This window comes from Coptis chinensis, chromosome 6, assembly GCF_015680905.1.
Source record: "Coptis chinensis isolate HL-2020 chromosome 6, ASM1568090v1, whole genome shotgun sequence".
NCBI classification, from domain to species: Eukaryota; Viridiplantae; Streptophyta; class Magnoliopsida; order Ranunculales; family Ranunculaceae; genus Coptis; species Coptis chinensis.
The window spans coordinates 94,872,813-94,895,846 of NC_141461.1; the positions used below are offsets into that span (position 1 = coordinate 94,872,813).

The following is a 23,034-nucleotide window of genomic DNA, read 5'->3' on the forward strand; positions in this document are numbered from 1 at the left end:
CGGAAAGAGCTTTCTTATGGTCTAAGCGTTGACCCAATTAGAGAAGCAAAAGTAGATGAAAAGGTTGTTTCAGTAATTTCCAATAAAGAAACCCTTTTTGGACTTAAGTAATTAAATTTTGGGCTTGATTTTATGGCCCAAAACATGGCTCCAAAGGCCATGCATAAAATTATAAATCTAGCCATCTCTTATATAAAGAGGACTAAAGCATAACTCTTAAGGACCTAGGATTTAATTCATATAACTCTTTCCTTAGTTTTAAATTAGTTAATTCTTCAATACTTAGTCTTTAATATAGTTTCAATTCTTAGACTCTCTTCCATTAGATTAATAAAAGTCAAATTATTGTTCTTCATTATGTTTTCTTCTTATTTCTCTATTAATGATAGTCTAATGACTTCTAGCTAAACCTCCATTAGAGGGGTTTGATGAAGCCTTGCTGAAAACTTGATGTGTTAGTTAGAATTATTGCATTTAAGAGTTTCACTCTAGTAGGTTAGGTGATTCGCCATGAGAATGGGTTGAACTTCCTCACATGCTAATTATTAGTTGGCAAAGATTGCCATGAATAATTAGGGATCAAATACTTAATCTTAATTAGTTAGGATTGCAATAATCTACACTAGCATATTAGGAATACATCAAAGTGGAATCAAATCCCCCCAATCCTTTCTCCATATTCACATCTTAGTATTTAATTGTCATAGTATAAGTTACAACAATTTAATTAGTTAAATTCCCATATTAGAATAAACAAAATCCATTACTCTCATTACTTTTGTTAGAATCGATTAAACTAGTGAAACTTACGCCTCGAAAACTAAGAGTGGAATGAATTCTCTACTCCACATATTGCATGATAGACGAAAAGTAGATAACTTTGATCATCTAGTAATAAGCAAGCTTTAGTTTTACTTATTCATAGCATAACTAGTTAAGAGTAGGTAAAACTATTGTTTTACATATTTATCAAATGGCTTCACCATTGCCATCTTAGTTTTGTTTAGATTTGTTCTCTTTAGTATTTTCGTCCCTACCAAAACCCCATTAAACCCACCCACCCTTATTTGGTTCTAACTGTGTTTGTTTGGTTCAGAAGTAATATTTTTCGAATTTCTACCATGAAATACCATACGACGCTTATTTTGGGGGCCTTACACACCCTCAAAACACTGGAACTCGTGTCAAGCAAGAGCGCGCTCACGCCTTTGTTAGCCTATTTCCAAGTGCACCCGCGCCCCTTTCTGAAGTAGCCCGATTTTTCATAGGTTAGTTTCCAACTCTCTTCGTTCAAGTTATTCAGTGTTTCCAACTTCGTAAATACACTATGCTTGCGCATACAAGACGCTATTCAAACGCGTAGCAAGGAGGCATTCAGGTACTCCTTCTTCCACTCCTCACCTCTTCTGTTAGAAGAGTTCTTAATTTTAGCATATTAGGGTTGTTTGACTATTGTTAGTGGTTTGCTTCTTATTGGCCTTAGCCTTGCATGAGATTAAGGTCCGGTACTAGTAAACCATCTTCTGTTATTTATCGTAAGCGACAACACACACGCCTATCTAGAATACCACACACTACACCTGCACCTATGGATGACGAAACAGAGACTCCTCTCTCTGACTTTTATAAGGCCCTTAACGATAGCCCTAAGTCTTGCATCGTTTTTGCAGACCCAGTGGGGGATTTTTGAATTCCCCCGAATATATTTAATTTGTTACCGGTTTTTCATGGTTTAGACCACGAGAAACCTTATCAGCATATGCGTAGGATTGAACAGGTTCTTACCACATTTAATCATCCTACCATAGGTTCGGAACAAATTAAACTTAGGGTGTTTCCGTTCACCCTAGCCGATAAGGCAGCATCTTGGTTAACTGCCCACTCACCTAATTATGTGGACTCATGGGCCAACCTCGTTCAATTGTTCATGGAACAGTTTTACCCACCTCTGAAGACAGATGAAATGCTTCAAAAGATTCATTTCTTATGCCAGAATCCTCATTAATCCTTTTCAGAGGCCTGGAATCGTTTCACTGATCTTCTCATCGACTGTCCACATCATAACCTTGTGAAAGACACGCTTGTTCATGCCTTTTTCAAAGGGCTTTTACATCACCATGAAGAGGTTCTTGATATAATAACTGGAGGTAGTTTCCTTAGTAAAGGTGCGTCAGAGGCTTATAGGTTTTTGGAAGATCAATCTAAACATCAAAATAATCCATCCCCGGTCCAATAATGCTTCTTCCACAGTTAAAGCTGCCAGTATGTTTGAGGTTAAATCTGATCCTGAGCTTACAACTCTAATCGAATCTCTCACTAAAAAGGTAGAAGCCATTTCTATTCAACATAAGCCTACTCCTGTCATGAACGTCAACACTCTTCCATATAATTTCTGTTACATCCTTGAGCATTCCGACTCCTATTGTCCTCTCCTCTATGAACAACCCGGGCCCTTTTGCCGGATAATGTTTGTTCCATAAATAGCGAACCTAACCCCCCTGGAGACAACACCCCAACTTCAGTTGGCAAAATAATCACCAAGTTACACCTCCGGGATTTAATAATCAAACTGTTAGGCCAGCAAACACTTACAACCAAGCTCCACCGAGACAAGGACAAGGACAAGGTAATTATAATAGTTATAATAATTATTATAATGCTAATAAAGGTATCGTTCTGGTTAATAATAACTATCGCAACCCACCCGTTAATAATCAACGTGAGATAGTTCCAGTCATACTACCTGTGGCCACTACACCTTCACAACCGGATCATTTTGAAGCCTACATACAGGCTAACCAGCTGATTTTACAATCTATTAATCATTCCATACAACAGTTAACCCAAGAGAAAAACCAACCGAAAGGTGTGTTTCCAGGTCAAGCCATACCTAATCCTAAAATGCCAAACACAACCTTTGAAGTAACCGGTATTACTAGTAATGAACATATAAATGTAGGTGAGTTAAATGCCATCACCACTCTCCGTTCGGGTAGGGTGGTTGATAACGTTGTAACTATGCCGGTTGTTACCCCACCTGTGGTCATTACACCTAATAATTTACTAGATACCGAAATAGTAACTGACGATCCAACTTCTGTAGAGGTACCAGTTAAACCTCGGCCCAAGAGGAAAACGGCCAAGGTTAAAACTCATATTTATCCATATGCTAAATATAAAGAGAACCCACCATTTCCCCAGCGACTAGCCATGTTACACAAGGATACAAACTTTGATGAGATTAGCTCTCGAGTATCGCAGTTTACAATATGGGCGTTTACAAATGACCAAGTAGCATAATCAAAGAGGCAGAATGCATTATGAGAAATTTCTTGTGGAGTGGCAACCTTGCCACAAAGAAGCTTGTTACAGTATCATGGGAAAAAGTTTGTAAGCCACAAGAAGAAAGAGGTCTCGGAATTAGAAGACTTAAAGAACTAAACATGGCTCTTTTAATGAAGCTAGCATGGCATATACTTTACAAAGAGGACGACTATGCTAAATTCATGAAGCTAAAGTTTTTTACTAGAGATGGAGAGCTCATTAATTATTAGACTAAATCTACAATTTGGTCTGGTGTTAAATGGGTGTTACCTGAAGTGACTAGTAATTCTCGGTAGCTTCTTGGTATGGGGGACAGATTTGATTTATGGAGAGATGTGTGAATTGGATAGCAGTCAATCAAACAAAAGCTCCAGTTGTTGCCACAACATTTAAAGGGGTGTAGATCCAAAGTTAGTCAAATTATCATTAATGGTGAATAGGCAATCCCCTTTAATTTGAGGTAATTAATGTTATATCCAGGGTACAATATGAATCAACTACCTACCATGGCAGGGGAGGACCATGATATTTGGAAGCCAAATATGAAAGGGATTTTCTCCGTCAAGTATGTTTTTGAGACCATTAGAAGGAAAAATGCAACTACATGGTGGAGCAAGAAAGTGTGGTGCAAATGGATTCATCCAAAGATAGCAGGTACTAGCTGGAAACTGGTGAGAAATTGTGTTGTTACTGATGAAGGCCTGCAAAAGAGAGGATTTAGAATTGCTTCAAGGTGTTATAGGGGTTGTGAGGTATTCAAGACATTACAACATATATTGTGGGAATGCAAGGACTCTAAACTCTTGTGGGAATGGATGACAAGTCAGTTTTGTTTTAATACATCAACAACATGCCAGATGCTCTTAAAGTAAATAGAGGACATGGTCCTCTTATCAAGCAATTGTGGGATGCAGCAGTATTAGTTGGTATGGTGATTAACTAGAAGTAGAGAAATAAATGGCTTTTTGAGGACAAGAAGATCACTCTAACCCAATGCAAATGCCAGATGAGAAGTCATATTCAGAACTCTTTTTGGATGACTATTGGTTACATGAATAGAGGAGCTCATGATTATCAGATTCTTAAGAAATGGGGGTTACCGGATAAGCTTGGAAGGGCGCCAATATTCAAGGACTGTAAATGGTATCCCTTGGATGGAGATGTTATTAAAATGAATGTGGATGGTGCTTTGCAAGGAAACTCAGGCCCTTCAGGCTATGGAGTTGTGTTTAGGGATAGTAGGTGTCACTTTGTTGTTGTGGTATGCAGACACATAGACCTTGCCACAAATTATATAGCTAAATGCTTGGCTATACTTGAAGGTGCAGAATATGCGGTTCAAAGGAATTGGAAGAAGTTATGGGTTGATTCGGCGGCTGCAGTCCATGCTTTTGGGAGGTCACAACTTCCATAGGGGATGAAGCAAAGATGGGATAAATGTAAGGAGAAGCTAGAGTACTACAAGATAACACCTACATGGAGGGAATGCAACTTCTCCGCAGACAAAGTGGCCAAATATGCAGCAGACTTACAGACAAATGAACAACTAGTTTTTGATGCAAAACCACCATGGATTACCACATGGGAGGTTCCGCAACAAGTTTACTTTAGATTTGTCTAAAAATCCTAGTAGTGCTACTGTTATAGTGGACTATAGGATACACATGTACCTTCTCCTCTCTTCTGTTTTTACTCTCATCAATACAATATTTGCTTACTTAGAAAAAAAAAACTGTCTTGGTTGGTGGTCAACTGTGCAGCATATTAAGGGCAATGTGCATATGACATATGTTTTGTTAAAGTTTCTGGAGCTGATAAACAATAAAGCTATCAGTCACCATGTTCTTTTTGTACGTGAATAGATATAGGAACACAGTTATTCTCTTGAGTAAAGGGGTAGCAGGCGGCCATATCCTGAGCTGTGACATATTTATGTCTTCTTTATTATAAATAATTGAACAACTTAAAACAAATCAACTGATTGACCAAGTATAACTCTGTGATTCAAATCACATTATTCTTGCATAATATCGTTGTGTTGCTACAACAATCTTGGGATACTCGTTACAGACAGTGTAGTATGATTTGAGCTCCGTGTTATGGCTAAAGAGTGATGATGGTATAAGGGGAATGGGCATATGAGGGTGAGAGCTAAAATGCACCATCTCTTGTTAAGTCTCATCTTGACTCTTGTAGAAGCCCCATGTTTCTCAAGTCAAATAGGTCTCCTTTATTGACTTAAACAACAGAAAAACATGTTTAGGTTTGGAGTAGTAGTTAGAGCTCCAAGCCTAGTAGTTGAGCTCCGGATTTGGAGTTCATAGTTAAGAGTTGGTTATACGAACCTACTACTCCAACTAGTTCCAAAGCCCACGAACCTCCTCTTCTTGTCTCACTTTCGAACCTAGGAAGTGAGAGGATTTGGACTTGAAGTGTGTTCTGGTACTATCTACCCACACCAAGACCATATCCGAACCTTAAAAAGATGCTGCCAGGTGTTATATATCTATTTGCTAAAATATGCACACACAGATGCCCCCCTTTTTTATTCATGGGTTGTGAATCAAACCCTTAAGGAAAAAGGCCGGGTAAAAATATACGCGACGTCTTATGCCTCTATTTTCTCTGTGGAATGTATCGGAAAATTTCTGCATTACTTCAGTGCAAGGAACTGTAAATTCGGACCTACCATGACCATTCCCCGAACCTTGTATATTAGGCTGAACTTGGTGAAAACCGGTCCTGCCATGCCTTGTGATGATCCGGACTTGGTCAGATCAATCCGACCCATGTTTCACAAAGATCTGGACTTGGGATTACATTCCGAAACTAAACTTCGTGAAAGCCGAACCTGTCATGCCTCGTGTTTACCCGGACCTAGAATACTAGCTCATATAAGACACCGAACATGGTCACATACTCACATGGCCCCAACTTAGGTAGATTTTACTAAGTCACCTTGACTCGAAAGTGTAACCCAGAACTGGGCCTTGCGAAACTGGAACTTGACCTAGAGTTGAGAAATCACTCAAAGCCCAGCACATGTCTTGCTAATCCATCCGGACTTGGTCTTATTTCCTTTTCCTTATACCATTCGGCTTCGTTTATATTTACACCCAATGTTATTCATCCGGAGTTGAATTCACTCCATCAGGAACTAAACTTTTTGAAACCCGGACTTCACAAGTCTCGCCATGAATCGGACTTGGAGTCTTGAACAAATCAGCCCATGTCAAGCCCCGAATCACTCATCTGGAGTTGAGTTATCTATGGACTGCCGACCTTGGAACCGACGAAGGTCCCTTGATATTCCTTGGACTACTAAAGGCTGGACTCCGACTCCCCTTGCCTTTGTTAATGGCAGGTGCCCTCGAGTACTTCCAAGTCTCAATTAACAGAGTAATGCCTTGGTTTGTTCGCAACGTCACATACATGCACATATTGGGCCAAAAGCACAATATATTGGTGACTTGAGGAAATCGAAGTTTTGGTAGCCAATAACCACGTTAAGAACTTAAACAATCAGTTCCAATGTTAGTCAGTACTCAGTATCGGCTGTGCTAGTGAACCAGCACGTCCATATTGATCAAGTTAGTACCGCTGCTATCATTGCATATTCCCAAATCCAATGTCTCACCAATCAATGTCGGGCTCTTCAATCTACAAATTTCAGTTCCGAATCCAGTACTGGGCAATGCTATTGTCGAGGCAATTTCGGATATGTCAAGTTACAATGCAATTCGGATAGGCCGGGTACTATAGTTAACAATGTAGTTTCGGATTCTTTCGTCCACAAAACAGTTTCGGGTTTGTTACTCAAGAGAACAGTACCAAATTTGGACTTTCTGTGTTCCTTATTAGCTAGGAAGTGGAGTTCCGAACTTAGACAAGTTCCGAACGTGGAGTTCCAGGCAAGCTAGGAAGTGGTGTTCCGAACTTGGACAAGTTCCGAACGTGGAGTTCCTAACTAGCTAGGAAGTGGAGTTCCGAACTTGGACAAGTTCCGAACGTGGAGTTCCTGACTAGCTAGGAAGTGGAGTTCCGAACTTAGACAAGTTCCGAACGTGGAGTTCCTGACTAGCTAGGAAGTGGAGTTCCGAACTTGGACAAGTTCCGAACGTGGAGTTCCTGACTAGCTAGGAAGTAGAGTTTCGAACGTGGAGTTCCTAACTAGCTAGGAAGTGGAGTTTCGAACTTTGACAAGTTCCAAATGTGAAGTTCCAGACTAGTTAGGAAGTGGTGTTCTTTTCTCCTTATTTGCATAAATATGTATACACAGATGCCCCACTTTTCTCTCAGACGATGGTTGCACATTCGACCGTTGAAGGAAAATGACAAAAGTGTCAAATTATATTTTATACAAATTCGTATTCCGAATCTTAGAAAAACAATGTTTTGTAGGAAAATAGAGTTTGCCCCTGTGTCAATTCCTGTAAATACCTTTAGTTTTGTTAGGAAATAAGACTTTGTAGGAACGTAGGGTATGCCCCTATATTATTTCCTGTAAAGTCCTTAAATGATCTGATATCTAATGCATAAACCGACACTTATAAGCATAAGACATTATAACTGCTCTTAGGAGGATAAAATTCAAATTAAGTTAAACTTTCTCCATCACACAGGGAACAACACATGAGATCTTTCACTCATCATCCCGAGAAAGCTTTCTAAAGGTTCTGATACAACTTTGGCCAACATATGGGATCTCTCACCCAACATCCAAAAAGTATCCCAGCAGAAAATTATAAAAGAAACAATGCTCTGAAGAGAGAAATATAAATTTTATTGATAATTGATTGGCATAGATCATGCCCCCAGTATAGTGGAAACAAGTCCAAATTTGTGAAAATTTTGTCTCTTAGAAGCTAAGAGTAGTATAACATTACTTGGAAACAGTACATGTTAGCATCAAGATTCACCGCTGGAGGATCTTTCATGAACATCTTGTTCCTGGTTAACTTCAAAGATGTCCTCATAAGGATAAGTTAAAGTGGTAAAGTCCCTATCCTATAGGGGTAATTGCTCATTTCCTGACATGTCACCAATCTTCTGCCTCTTGGACTTATCTTGATAGGAATTCCTGTCGACTAACTTGTGCTCCGACTGTGGTTCCTCGGACTTCCTATCATTATAATGACTAGCAGAGCTCCTACCAATAGGAGCGGAGGTGACATTGGTTATCACTCTTTTATGAGAAGATTCCCTATCCAATTGGTCTTCTTCCAGTTCCATATACTTATCGATCCGAGCATGCAACTCTGTCATGTTCGTAGGCTCTTCTTTCTTCAAGGACATGTATAGACCAGAAGTGGGATCTAACCCCTTTCTAAAGGCCACAATGGCGAGGGTCTCATCGACGTTGTCAACATGCAATTTAACATCGTTAAATCTTTTGGTGAAATCCCTAATACGCTCGTCCTTTCGGATCTTCATGTCAAATAGTGCATCATCGGTTTTAATGTAGGTTCAGTTGCAACTGAATTTCGCAATGAAATTGATGGATAACACCTTAAACTCGTGAATGCTGCCCCTGGGCAGCTTTGTGTACCAGATGAGTGCCAAGTCTATCAAACTTGAAGCAAAATACCGGCACAAATAATGATCTTTCTTAGAAAGACCCACCATTACTTGACGATAAACTAGCACATGAGAGACCAGATCTCCTTTGCCATTAAATTTAGAGAACTTCGGTGGTTTATAATAATGGGGGATGTATCCACTCATAACATGTCGTGAAAAAGGAGTTCCAATGTCTCCCTCGATTGCTGACTGAACAACTAACTCATCCATCTTAGTTGGTATCGAACCTTGCAGTTCCTCTAGTATTTGCGCCTTGAGCTGTACGTGTAAGAGTAGGTTCATGAATTGGAGTAGTAGGTTCATGAATTGGAGTTCTCTCGTTGTTATACCTCGGACCTGGACTCTCGTAGTTCTCATCTCGATGATAACGTGGTTCTGGATCCCAAGATCGAGTGGAGGAGTTTGCAAAACTAGATCGGGGAACTGAGGGATTCCGAGGCAATGAAGGTTCCCTTGGAACTGAAAGTCTTCTTCGTACCGAGGGTGACCTTGATAGTTGTGGATTGTGAGAAAACACATTCGGACATCCATCCCTCGTACCTTAAGAACTTGAATACCAAGAGAATTCAGTTCCATGTGAACTCGAGTGTCGGGTTGGATCCAATTCCGGATTATAATCAGAATCTGGTTGGTCGCTATGATACCCAACAAAGTAAGGGAAATAAAGCGTAAGGACGTAACCCTCACCATGGTCGAGACTTGGTTGCGAGAACTGCCCCCTCGAGTTTCCATCAGTAGGCAACACCTTTGGAGGTGAACGACCCTCCTTCGTGCGGTAGTAGTCTTGGAAAAAATGCAAACGAGCTCCGGCCGACCACATTCGGCCATCACAGCATCCATAACGGCTTGGTTGGTTATGGCAGATTGGAGAGCATCATTGTTAGGCTCATCTTCTTCACTCCTCTGTCCAAAATGACGATCTCCTCTACGTTCAGATTATCTTTGAGAATTAACATGTTGATCTCGTTATTCCCCTCATTACCTTGATTCGCGTTGGCTCTTGTAGTAACCATGATTTTGAATAAAAGTGAAGAAAAGAATTATTTTTATTTTTTTTAAAGAACAACAAACCCAAGAAAAATTGGTGGGTAGGAAAACCTACAACAGAAAAAAATTCGACCAAGAAATCAAATCAATTCTATATGGTGTCCCCACAGACGGCACCAATTGTGTGATGATTTTTCCTAATCTAGAAATACAAATATTTTGTTGATGATCAAAGAACAATAAGAAGTATTGGATCAAGAAGAAGAAGAGATGTAGAAGATGATGAGTTGAACCACGTTCTTTAATGGCTGCCTATGTATCCTGTCAATAGGAATCAAACTCAAAGCGTAGTTCAACTATTCTATTTATAAGAATATATGAGGTTTCCCAATTAGTGTTTAACTAGGAGACCGTCTCTTGTTAAGTATCATCTTGATGAATAGATGAGGTTTCCCAATTAGTATTTAACTAGGAGACTATCTCTTGTTAAGTCTCATCTTGACTCTTCTAGAAGCCCCATGTTTCCCAAGTCAAATAGGTCTATTTTATTGACTTAAACAACAAAAATACATATTTAGGTTCGGAATAGTAGTTATAGCTCCAAGCCTAGTAGTTGAGCTCCGGATTTGGAGTTCATAGGTAGGAGTTGGTTATACAAACCTACTACTCCTACTAGTTCCAAAGCCTACGAACCTGTTCCGAACCTAGTAGTTGAGTTCTGGATTTGGAGTTCATAGTTAGGAGTTGGTTATACGAACCTACTACTCTAACTAGTTCCAAAGCCCACGAACCTGCTCCAAACCTAGTAGTTGAGTTCCGGATTTGGAGTTCATAGTTAGGAATTGGTTCTCCAAGCCTACTATTCCGGCCAACCAGTTCCGAACCTTCAGTTCTTCGAGCCTACTCCAACCAATTCCGAACCTCCTATTCTTATCTCACTCCCGAACCTCATAGAGGTGAGTTAGTCAGGATCTGGACTTAAAGTGTGTTCTAATACTTCATACCCACACTAAGACCATACCCGAGCGTTAAGAAAATGTTGTCACGTGTCACATATTTTTTTACTAAAATATGTACACACAGATGCTTCTCTTTTTTCTTCATAGGTTGTAGTTCAAACCCTCAAGGAAAAAGGATAAAAAGGTAGACACTCGTCACGTCGCGCAATCATATAAAAAGCAACGAGCAATATACCACTATCTGCTCCTTGAAATTTATATACAAAATTAGCCATGATCGCAGCTCAAGGAACAATGTCGGGCATACAATGACCATGACTCGGACTGGTCTTATAATAACCCGGACTTGAACATATCAAGACTTTTCCAAATCATCATGACCCGGACTTGGATAGATAAACTCCATCTATATAGCACGCATATATAGATCATTTGTGTCACGCGTAGGAACTGTAACTCTTTTTTTTTACAACCCGAACTTGGGTAGATCCCGACCAAGCCTCCTGATAACCCAGACCCTGAGCACATACCGCACAAGACCCAGACTTGAGAATAAAAAGGAAATCACTAAATCAACACATGTGATGTGACCTTAAATCCACAGTTTCCCCCATTGACAATTTCTTAAACTTCCAGGTGCTTGCTTGTTGTTTTAGAAAATAACTTGTTTCTTCACTGTCGATTGATTCCGTCAAAAACAGAAAACAAGCACTGAAGATTTTCTAGCAAAACTTGAGTTTGGTTGCTTCGAAGACCGCCATACACAAGGTGTTGAACCTGTTCTTTGTTTTATTGCTGCCATATTGGATTCATAGGAAAGTAGGTATACTGCAGTCGTTTTTCTCTTTCTTTCACTGATTGAGAGTTTGAGTCCAAAGTGTGTTAAGGTTTGTATAGAAGAACTTGAAGTTTTGGGTGTCAACAGCCACGTTTTCCTTTCTAAAGTTGAACAGGCAATTCGGCTTTGCTACCACCACTTCCAATTCGAATATATCCTTTTGACCGTGCACTCTTAATCAACTTTCAATGTCTCACCCATCGACTTCCGAGTCTTTTTTAAATAGCAAGGCAGTTTGGATTGATCGGGCAATGCTCTTTGTTTTCAGTTCAATTGCTATAGCAGTTCCAGGTTATATAGCAATTACCGATGTTTCTCTTTCGACCGCGCCAAAAACTAAAATCCCCACTTTTGACTGGAATATTATTCCATTAGGTGATATTCCGGATTTGGGAAATATCCGTAACACATTTGCAATTCCAAAAGAAATCAAAATTGAATATCCAAAATCATAGCCAGCCCTACGCAGATCCTTGGTTCCCATCCAAATGAAAAGTATGCTACATGATCCTTTGATGCCTTTGCAATTCCTTCTGAGAATTTCTCTGGTCTGAATTCATCTGCATCATCGCCCCATACTTCATTATCATGATTAATAAGAAGTGTTGGGCGAATGAGATGGACCCCAGCTGGGAGGGAGAATTCTCCAATTTTTATTTCCGTGGATGTGTATCGAAACTGATGGATCACAGAGGGATATAACCTTAGGACTTCATGTAGAATCATAGTAACCTGCAGTGAAAGTTGGTATGTCAGTCACAATGGCGTACGAATAAAACATTTTTATACTTTTAAAAGGCCAAAGAACGACTAATTAGTAGTAGTGTAGTACTGTATATGAGCATCTGATGACACCTTATTGTGTTAACTTTCTCATCTCAAGTTCTTTTCTATTACAAGTCATCAAATAGGCTAGTGATATCCCTATAAATTGCATATTGAAGGAGAAATACTCGCAATCTTTAAATGGTTTAGATTTTCGAATTTGGGCATGTCTTTCCCGCATACTGGTAAAACCTCTTCCCTCGCCTTCTCTTGCCAGCTTGGATGCATTGGTAAGACAATCATTGTCCATGTTAGCCAGGTTGAACTTGTTTCTTGGCCAGCGAAGTAGAACAACTTGCATTCCTCTATCACCTCATCAATTGTCATCCCATTAACTTTTGGATCAGTTGCTTCTATGGAGCACTGGTTACTAGACTGCAAAAGCATGCCTATCAAGTCATCATCGCCTGTATCTCCATTTCTTATTGCCTGTACTTTCCTTTCAATCAGATTTCATAGTTTTGCTTTGATCTCTTTGTCCAGATTCATTGAATGTTTGTGTGGTCAACATGTATGAGAGCTTGTGTGAGCAAGCATTTGAGCTTGGGGAAATGAAGTAGCCATAATTCAAAGAGAATTGAGAATGTACCTAAAACCTGGCATGTAAACAGATTTAAAAGCTTCAAGGACTAGTACATCTTGCTCCTTTTGAAGTTCAAAGATCCTCTTGCCTTCTTAAGTAGTTACTTCCAAAGGCAGTCCGTGAGACTACATCAGAGCTAAGGTTTGGATATCTGGCCATACATCTAATTGGTGAGATCCTTGAGGACTTACCATCTTCTTCCATTTCTCAATCAACTTGCTACAACTGGTCGAGAATGCGGGCATCATCCCCTGTTGTCGAGAAATTCATGATTAGATGATACGGAACCTAGAGGTGCGGAAATTTCAATCATAGTTTTGGTTATATTTTTGTCTGCAAAAGAAACATTCTTTAGCTTGGAAAATATGAAATACAATGTGGTATTAAGTTGTACTCTTGAACTTATTATCTTTACAGGATTGTTGCTGATAGGGAATAGAGGGGTAGAGGGGCGCACGCCCTTGGTTTTTACTCTCAGAGGGGACGCACGCCCTGGTGTCTCAGTAGTCTTTTATTTCGAGTGTTTTAAGTAAGGGGCGCACGCTCTTGGCTTTTGATGTCAGTCTTTGGTTTTTGATGTCAGTCTTTGTTTTCAGTCGGTGGACTTAGATCACCGCCATTCTTTGTTTTAGGTTTAGCATGCATAGGGTTTGTAAAAGACACTTTTGGTTAATTTATTTTATTTGATCGACGACTATTTTATCGATTCTCGGTTAGAGATTGATTATTTTAGATTGTTTGAGAGTTAACGCTTCGCATAACTGCATCAGTTGCCCAGAAGGCACACTTAGTTTCACTCGATAATAGATGATTGCACTCATTGACAAGGTTACATCTTGAACTACTAAATTGTCACAGAGATTTACCAGTCTCAGGGTCAATATTTTCTTTGAACAGGAGCGCTCATTGTATCTCTACTAATTCTCTGTATTACCACTCAATCTGTCTATCTTGAGTGTCAGTGTCTCTGGGCAGTAGCACTACGTTGCAGCTTGAGAAAGTCCCTATAGAAATGTAACTCGTGTGGTGGTATGTTTTAACAAGTATATATGACCTAACCATACCTAGTTTACTTCTTTCTTGAATAATGGGGGAAGTTTTATCTGATTAGTCTGTTCTTTTATGCAATCTTGCAGTTAGTATCAGGACTCAGGAGGACGTAGATATACAAAAGTCTGCATTAAAATGAGTAGATATGGATGGACGGAACAAACCTTCAGTTTTTCAATATGAAAAGCTGGGGTAACTATTTTTCTGGGTTCGAACCATTTCTCTCCTTCCATAGTTGAGAGCATACTACTCCAACTTGAGAGTCCCACAGTTAGAAGCTTAATATGTGGATTCTCTGGTGGTTTTTGAACTTTACCAAACTTTTCTGATAGGATATCCTTCACTAGTTCTAGATCCTTAATGATCAGAGTAGGAGTCGTTCCTAGCCAAAAAGAGAGTGATCTTCCCTGTGTTTCAAGTATCAAACTATCAAACGCAACTGATATATAATGAGAATTGAGAAAGCATATCGTAATAGTATGAACTTTCAAAATCTCAATTCCTAAAGCTGTCTAAGAAGAACAAAAGAACATAACATACCATGAGTTCACCCAAAGAAATTTAAACAGAATGACCAACTAGTTAAGATTCATCCAAAGATGAAACTATGTGACCATCCATATTGGTCTATTGTCATTCTACAGGGATGCTATGGATTATGTGTCCCTTCATTCACCATAATAGACATTCATGGAAAACTTAGCCAACAATGCAATAAGCATATTTTTTGTGGAATCGCTGTCAACAAGCACTACCAAGTATTTTGTTGTTTGTACATGAAAATAATTTATATGAAACAGATCAAAGTTGCGAAGAGAAAGCACATTTGAGATTTCGTCATTTGCATGAGTTATATATATGTAACCTAGATCTTATTTGGTGTTGAAGGGACTCAAACTTGAAGGTTTTGAAATATCAAATATTATGGGCACATTTGTAGGACACATGGTCCCTGGTTGGGCTCTCATTATCTTCCCAAATTTTGGACTTCTATCACTTTGAGTTTTCGTTCATGCTGGATAGTTTAGAGCATGCAACCATGTTTCTTCACCTTGCCATCTATGCAGGAATCGCCCTTGTCGTCAAATTAACACAGTTACCAGAGGTTTTTATGTGGTTCGTTGGACTCCTTGCAGCGTCAGTCTTTAGCCAAGAGTTATTTTTACTACATTTTCACTCTACAGACCATGTTGGTCTTGAAGGTCACTACCACTGGCTCTTGCAGCTTATAGTGCTAGTTTCATTTGTATCAGCTCTCGCAATGATCAGCTTCCCTAGCAGTGTATCAGCAGCTATAGTCCTTTCGGTCTCTGTCCTGTTCCAGGTGTGTTGGTTTTTGAACATGGGATTCATACGATGGGTCCCGAGATTTGTTCCTAAGGGTTGTATGGTTAGTTTCGTGGAGGGTGGGAATGACATGCATGGAGCAGTAAGCACTGGCCAACTTACAATTTAGTTTGATACTAGCTGCAATCATGATTCTCACATCGAGCCTTTGTTTGACGTTGGCTGGAAAGTATATTGCGAGGAGGCAATCAATCGAATATGAACGAATTCATAGCAGAGGTGCAGATGCAAATCAGATACCAATGGATGTTTAATTATGGCACCAGGAAAAATTCGCAACATATAAGTAAGAATATGTTTGAGGGCGTCCAACACTAGTTACGGAGAATGGATCCAGCAATTATCTGGAAATCTGAATTTTCTTCTTGAAAATTCTGTGAGAAATAAAATGTAGGCCGAAACAGAACGTCTATATAGTGTGCTACAGAGCCAAAAACAAAAATTGGCTCACTTATTAATCTTGGTGTTTAACGCAACTGCTTGCTTCTTTATACGTCGTATTTGTGGTATTGTGGTAAGCCTTTATACGTACCAGATGAAAGACTGAAAGAGGAAAAGAAAGACAAGAGTTGCTATAGCCTATAGGTCTAACAATTTCGATCACTTTGCAAAAAAGCACTTCAAAAAGCTTATGTTTTTTGTCACTGTCACTATAAACTAGCTAGCTACAAAAGTAAAAAGTAAGATCAATTTGAAGTCTTTGGATTTGCCAATAAAGACTACTTTAGGCCTAACAGCATGCATTAACAAAATTAAAGAACAACCAAAAAGTAAGTTGGTATTAGAAAACAATAGAGATCAGATAAGCAATTCTGAAGACTTCCAAAATCGTTCATGTTTTTTGTAAGACAGCCCATTGGTTAGCCCTATTGACTTTAGTTGTTAATATTTAATTCAGTGATGTATACCTTGTGCTGTATTGTAAACAATAACATATGCCAAGCAAAACATAATTACATGCAGATTGACTGTTAGTTCTGAAATCTGATGAGCATCAGAGCATCCATAATCCATTAGATCATCAAGTGTGACAAGCTGTTGTTCTGTGACTTGGCTGAGAATTACAAATTTATTCTATTCACCTAAACAGAATTATACTATGTACGTGATAACTTGTGCACGCTTCATTGCGCATGTAAAATAATTTGAGCTCCATGTTGTGGTTGAAGAGTGACAATGGTGTTTGGAGCATGGGCATATGAGGGTGAAAGCTGAAATGAGAAGTGTTGCAAAATCATAGCCAACGCCATCTTAGCTTCTATCATGGCAAAGTTCTGGCCTATGCAGATCCTTGGTCCCATCCAAATGGAAAGAATGCTACCTTTCGATCCTTCAACGCTTTGGCTATTCCTTCTGAGAATCTCTCAGGTCTAAAATCTTCTGCATCATCCCCCCAGAATTCACGATCATGATGAATAAGTAGTATTGGTAGGATGAGTTGAACCCCGGCTGGGAGGGTGATATCTCCAAGCTTTGTTGTCTTGCAAGTATACCGAATTTGTTGGACCAATGGTGGATACAGCCTTAAAACTTCATATAGAATCATAGTAACCTGCAATTGAATTTGGTACCATAGTCAAAACAGATGTAGCTAGTGAAGTAGTGAGCATATCTATTTCTCAACGAACATATGCCTGCTAAGTCATAGGTGCTGTTGCAAGCAGAACAAAGCCATAATGTATCACTATGAATCTATGATGCCAAAAAATTGATTAAGGTTTGACGTTTTCTCATATCAGAATCTAGGATTCTAATAAAAACCGTTATAGATAAAAAGTTTTGAAAGAGATGTACTCACAATCTTTAAATGGTTTAGATCTTCGTAACTGGGCATGTTTTTCCCACAAATTTGTAGCACCTCCTCCCTCGCCTTTTCTTGCCAGCTTGGGTGCATAGCTAAACAATCATAGTCCATGTTAGCAAGTTTGAACTTGTTTCTTGGCCGGCAAAATAGAACAGCTTGCATTCTTCTATCACCTGATCAATTGGCATCCCGGTAGTTTTAAGATTATTCATATCTGCTTGAGAACTTTCTCTACTATATTGCAAAAGAATGCCTAATAAGTCATCAACGCTCGACTTTCCACTTTCCAATGCAAGAGTTTTTCTCCGGATCAGATCTCTTAAGTTTACTACGATCTCTTTATCCAGATTCATTCTTCTCTTGTTTTCCTTCGTTGGAATAAATCTGTAAGATGTTAAATTGAATAGTGATGCTGTTGGTATGCTATTGGACCAGTTGCTGACTTTGATTGTTTGGGGAACCTGAATAAATTAGAAGAACCTAAAAGAAGTAAAGAACATGCTCAAATTAGAAGAAAAATGGCAATGCACCTGAAACCTGGAATGTATACGGATTGAACAGCCTGCATGACTAGTATACTCTGCTCTTTTTGAAGTTCAAAGATCTTCTTTCCTTCTTCAAAGTTACTTCCGAAGGCTGTTCGTAAGATAACATCAGCGGTGAACTCTTGAATATCATGCCACGCATCCAGTTCACAATATCCTTGGGAATAAGTTTTGTTCTTCCATTTTTCAATCAACTCAATGCAACTAGTCAAAAATGCAGGAGTCATACCCTACAATAACGAAATCAACAAGTATAAGAGATCAGTAATATTGGTCGCCAAATTTTACCTCTTCAAATCCTTACTCGTTGCCATTTGAAGCAGTTATTGGATGCCCAAAAGAAAATTTTCTCTTGTTGTTTCTGCGTTTATATGTACCTGCCTAACCTAACCACTATATTGGCGGATTGGCCTACGTTTAGGAGCATAATCTACGCAAGATTGCTTAAATCAATTCCAACGCATAGCACTGTGATTTTAAAGATTGCCAGTATAAGTTGAAACTGTCCCTCACAACCTAGTGCAAATTGAACCATAGCATCGGCAATAAGTCATAGGTGAAATATGACCTGACCTGTGAGTTTTAGCTTAAATTATCTATATTGTTAGTCAAAATTATTGGCATGCACTAGAAAAGCTGTTTGAAATTAGTATACAATGATAATCAGAGAACCTTTAATATTCCGTGAAAAAGAGAGAGTGAAAACCTTCAGTTTTTCTTGGCGGAAAGCAGGACTAATTAATTTCCTCTGTTTCACCCATTTCTCTCCTTGCAATGATGAAAGTCCATTCGATAGAAGTTTTATATGTGGGTTCCTCGGTGGTTTTTGAATGCGACCATACTTGTCTGATAGGACTTCCTTCATCAGTTCTGGATCTAAGATGATGAGAGTAGGCTTTGTTCCAATCCAGAAGAAAGACATTTTTCCTGCATTACCAATATTCCAACATCAGTGCTGTATAAGTATAATGAGGTTCTCGAAATCAAAGTGCCACAAGGGATCTTATAAAACAACATACAATGAGAAACATATCAGATAGGTATCGGTACAGTGAGGGCAACTGAGAGAAAAAGGCATTCGTTTTGGTTCCTAGTTATTGTTAACAAGTGGCGTGACCTCTTTAAGGTTCATTATTTTCTACCTCTCCGATCCATATTGAGCAATTAAACAACAACAACAAAAAGAGAAATAGCAGCTATGGTGATGTAGAAAAGCATTGGGAGACTTACATCTATACATGATACAGAAAAAAAATGTGAAATAAGTTCATCCTAAAAACTAATGAAGTTGACAAAGATAACTCGGGCCATGTTACGATTTAAGATTCCTAAACTGATTCCTATTTCGTTTTCTAAGATGAATAGTCTCTATTTCGTTTTGAGTTTTTCTCACCATTTCTTATCAAAACTAGCAAAACACCAAGGAAGAAATTTGTAAAAACTAAAGAAGGAAATACACACAGAAGTATATGTTACTGAAGAACATATAAGTAAAGTCTCTCAGAATACATACCATAGATCTTCACTGTTCTGTTGATGAAAGGGATGACGCGTGGCACGATCTGATGAGTAAGATTGATGGGTTTGGACCATATGCTTCTCTAAGCTTTTGGGCTTCCACCAAAGTGAATGAAATACTTTCACAGCAAACAAAAACGATAATAGGCAAGTGATGAACAAAGTCATGGACATGAGACCTTCCATTGTGTCTGTAAGCTAAACTAAACGAGCTGAAAAACCAAGATGCAAGGCAGGGTATTTGTATTTTCAAGTGCCTCTCTTTATTCCCATTTGGTTTCTTGTTGGATTGAATTGTCGCTGTTTCTTGATATCTAAGACGAGGAAAAAAAAATATATAACATCAGCATATTTTTGTTGATGACGATGTCTTTAAAGCAATATGAAAAGGATACGCTGGCATGCTGCTGTGGGAGCATGCATTAACCACAAACCAAAAGTTGCGTCATTCTGCCCCATGATATAACTTGTGCTTGCTACTTGCTAGCGACATTTGGCCCATGATGAATATTATCAATTTTTTTTTTTATTGGCAAGCCTGTTTCAAATGCGTTCATTGATGCTGGTATTATCAGCCAAAGGTTTTACAAGTTTAAGATCCGTTGACTTAAAGATACCTCTCATATGTACAATCTTAGTATTAAATATAATGGGGTAATTATAATCTTAGCCCAAGTTTGTTGGTGTTATCCCTCACACGAGGAAGAAGGAAAAAACAGTGCTTGTTTGTGTGAAGAAGTCGAGCATCTTGGCTCAGATTGGTGGATTTAATTGCCCAAAGGCGGCGCCCATATATGCCGTGAAAAAGAAGATAATTTTTTTCAGTCTCTCACGAAACATGTCTACTGGAAGTTTGGATGGAAAAATAAGAGGGCGCGTGCACGCTCGAATTGGCCTTGCCTAGAGCGCGCCCGCACTCATGCCTAAACATGTCTACTGGAGTTTGGGAAACTATAAATATAAGAGGGCGTGCACGCGCTCAGATTGGCCTTGCCAAGAGCGCGCCCGCACTCATGCCTAAACATGCCAGGTTTTGATTTTTCTACAGTAAACATGAAATTTCGCAGACGCGCCGAAATTTCAGATTACTATAAAAACAGAAGTTAGGTTTTGGAAAACCAAGTCTTGAATAGAAACCCAATTTTGAGAGCAACCAAAATTGAGATAAAACCCTTGCAAAGAGAAAAGCTTGTAAGGAGAAAAGAGAAATCTAGTAAGTTTGGAGAGACTTGAGAGGAGTGATTGTAATCTTCCTTTCCATACTTATAAAATGATTAGCTCTTGTGGAAGTAAGCATCATTGGCCAAACCACGGTACATCTTTGCATTGTGGTATGTTTTACTTTCTTTGCTTTATTATTATTTGTTTGTGATAGTTGTTGATTGCTTAGGAAGTTGGTTTGGTTGTTGGTTGTGGTGAAAGTTTAGATTTTTATTAGAGTAGTAAATTGTCCAAGTGTAAGCTATCTTAGTGGGAATCGATTAGTATCATTTTCCCCAACAAGTGGTATCAGAGCCGTGGTTAGATTAATCACAAAGATAGTTATCCAAATCTTGCTCGGAAGGTGTTTGATAAAATTTCTGAGAGGTGGTTTGAGTTGAAATAACTTGTTAAGATGGATCATTCTATAAACACTCACATGACTAGTCTAAATAGAGGTAACTACACCGTACTTTTGGAAAACCAAAAGATGGAAGACTTGCTTTATTGCAATGACTTGGCACAACCCATTGAGAATGGAGGAGTAAAACCGGATACAGTATCCAATATCAATTGGAAGATGCTTGATGAAAAAGTGATTGGGTGCATTAGACCACGAATTGACAACAATGTAATCCGCCTTGTATCCCAAGAGACCACAACTTTTAGCCTGTCGAAGACATTAAAAGACCTCTACGAGAAGACAAGAAAGGACGCACAAAGTAGCTCCTATCACTCAGAGATCCTTGTTACAGAAAAGCAAGAGAGAGGCAAAAGTAGAAATCTATCTCATTCTAGAGGCGATGACAAAAGAAAATCTAGGAGCGCGAGTAGACCTCCTAAGAAAGACTTGTCGTGCTATCATTGCAGTATCCGTGGCCACTTAAAGTATGAATGCATAGAATTGAAGATGGATGAGAAGACTAGTACCGTACATGAAGACAAGTTAGAGTTAAAAGAAAGCACCACCGATCGAGACTCCACTATCATAGCTTCAGAAGGTGAAGTAGGAATTGTGTCAGATTGTGACGAGTTATGCTTGAGCACTTCATACCAGGGTACAAAGTGGGTGGTAGATATAGGTGCTTCCTACCACGTCACACCCCACAAGAGTTTCTTCACTACCTACAAATCGGGTGATTTTGGTGAGGTGAAGATGGGTAACAATGAAGTCTCGAAGATTATAGGCATTGGTGATGTTTATATAGAAACCAATGTCGGCTACACGTTGACACTCAAGAATGTAAGACATGTCCCTGACAATCGGCTAAGCCTAATTTCTGCTGGAAAGCTGCCTCCTCCAACTTAACTTGTTTGGCTGCATTGAAGGAGTCTTCAAAAACATCAATTACTCTCAGAGCAAAACGAATGGCATTTTCAGCTGACCTCTTCTTTATCTCCTGCACCACTTTGGAATAGAACTCAGAGGTCTCCTCCAAGAGATCACCAGCTTTCTTTTTAGAACGTAGACGCTTCTCTTTGAGAGCCCTCTCATAACCTATCATGACTTCATTTGCATGAGTAATGACTTGGCCAAGGGTTCTCATCTCGGTATTCCTACAGTGAAGCTCCCCTTGGACTTGGTCATGCTTTGCTTGCAGGGTGGTAAATTGGGAGCGTAGTTCCAAGAACTTCACTTTCCAAGAGGCAGCCTCAAAGAACTCCTTTTTGCTTTATCTAGAGAGTTTCAGAGGTTGGAGATCACATCTCTCGTGTTCCTAAAACCAGCATCAGATTTCTTCTCTTTTGCCAAAAGTTGGTCAACCTGGGTTTGCAGCTCCTCAGCTCTTTTCTCAACAACTTCTTTTCGCCCGGATCGGCTCCAAGATAGCCATGTCATCGGTCGATTGTCAGATGGGCGGTGAGGCCGCAAAGATTGGGTCTTTCATGGCCAAAAAGTTATTTACTAACTGAAAAAGAATATAGAATGTGTAAGCAACATAATGAGATGAACAAGACATGGTATATAGAAAAAATTCTTACATTGGCCAGATAAACAACAGATTTGTGGAATGACAGATCCAGGCTACCAACCATATTGGCTTCAACTTTATCAATAGGAAGTCGCGTAGCTTTCATAACTCCAAGCGCGATATCAACATCATTGACTGAGTGTTTGTTGGTAACGGGAAGCTCATCAATTCGGCCCCAATACCTCATCTCCACAATCATCTCCCTTTCAGGAGAATCTAGAGATTGTGGCGAGAAGGGAATGTCATTGCTTACCCTCCTCCTATCTCCAAATTGAGGATAGGGGAGAACAACAGTTACAGCAATTGTCTCAGTGACGCCCTTCCCCTTTCGGTCATCGAGGAGGGAAGGATTAATAGTAAACAATACATAGTCACCAGCCTGTTCAGACCTATAGGAGGATCTGGAACTAGTAGAAACACTTATCAGAGTGGGGAATAGTCACAGGAACCTTCACAGATAGAGGGCGAAATTTTGTTCTCTTACCAGGTAGGGCAACATCA

General features: G+C 39.3%; 1 long non-coding RNA gene and 2 pseudogenes across 2 annotated transcripts; 2 read left to right on the forward strand and 1 right to left on the reverse strand.

Moving 5' to 3' along the window:
- Nucleotides 1-11,289: 11,289 nt before the first annotated feature.
- Nucleotides 11,290-13,787, forward strand: LOC147495648 (uncharacterized). Its single transcript, XR_015199256.1, has 3 exons — nt 11,290-11,618; nt 12,997-13,390; nt 13,514-13,787. It is a non-coding gene; the product is annotated as an uncharacterized LOC147495648 (long non-coding RNA).
- Nucleotides 13,788-13,903: 116 nt separating this feature from the next.
- LOC147495649 (uncharacterized) lies at nt 13,904-15,969 on the forward strand (annotated as a pseudogene).
- Nucleotides 15,970-16,468: 499 nt separating this feature from the next.
- LOC147495650 (cytochrome P450 72A397-like) lies at nt 16,469-19,687 on the reverse strand (annotated as a pseudogene). Its single transcript, XR_015197622.1, has 5 exons — nt 19,356-19,687; nt 18,549-18,769; nt 17,828-18,072; nt 17,292-17,681; nt 16,469-17,045 (listed from the first exon to the last, which is right to left on the reverse strand). The product of XR_015197622.1 is annotated as a cytochrome P450 72A397-like (transcript).
- Between the last annotated feature and the right edge of the window lie 3,347 nt (nt 19,688-23,034).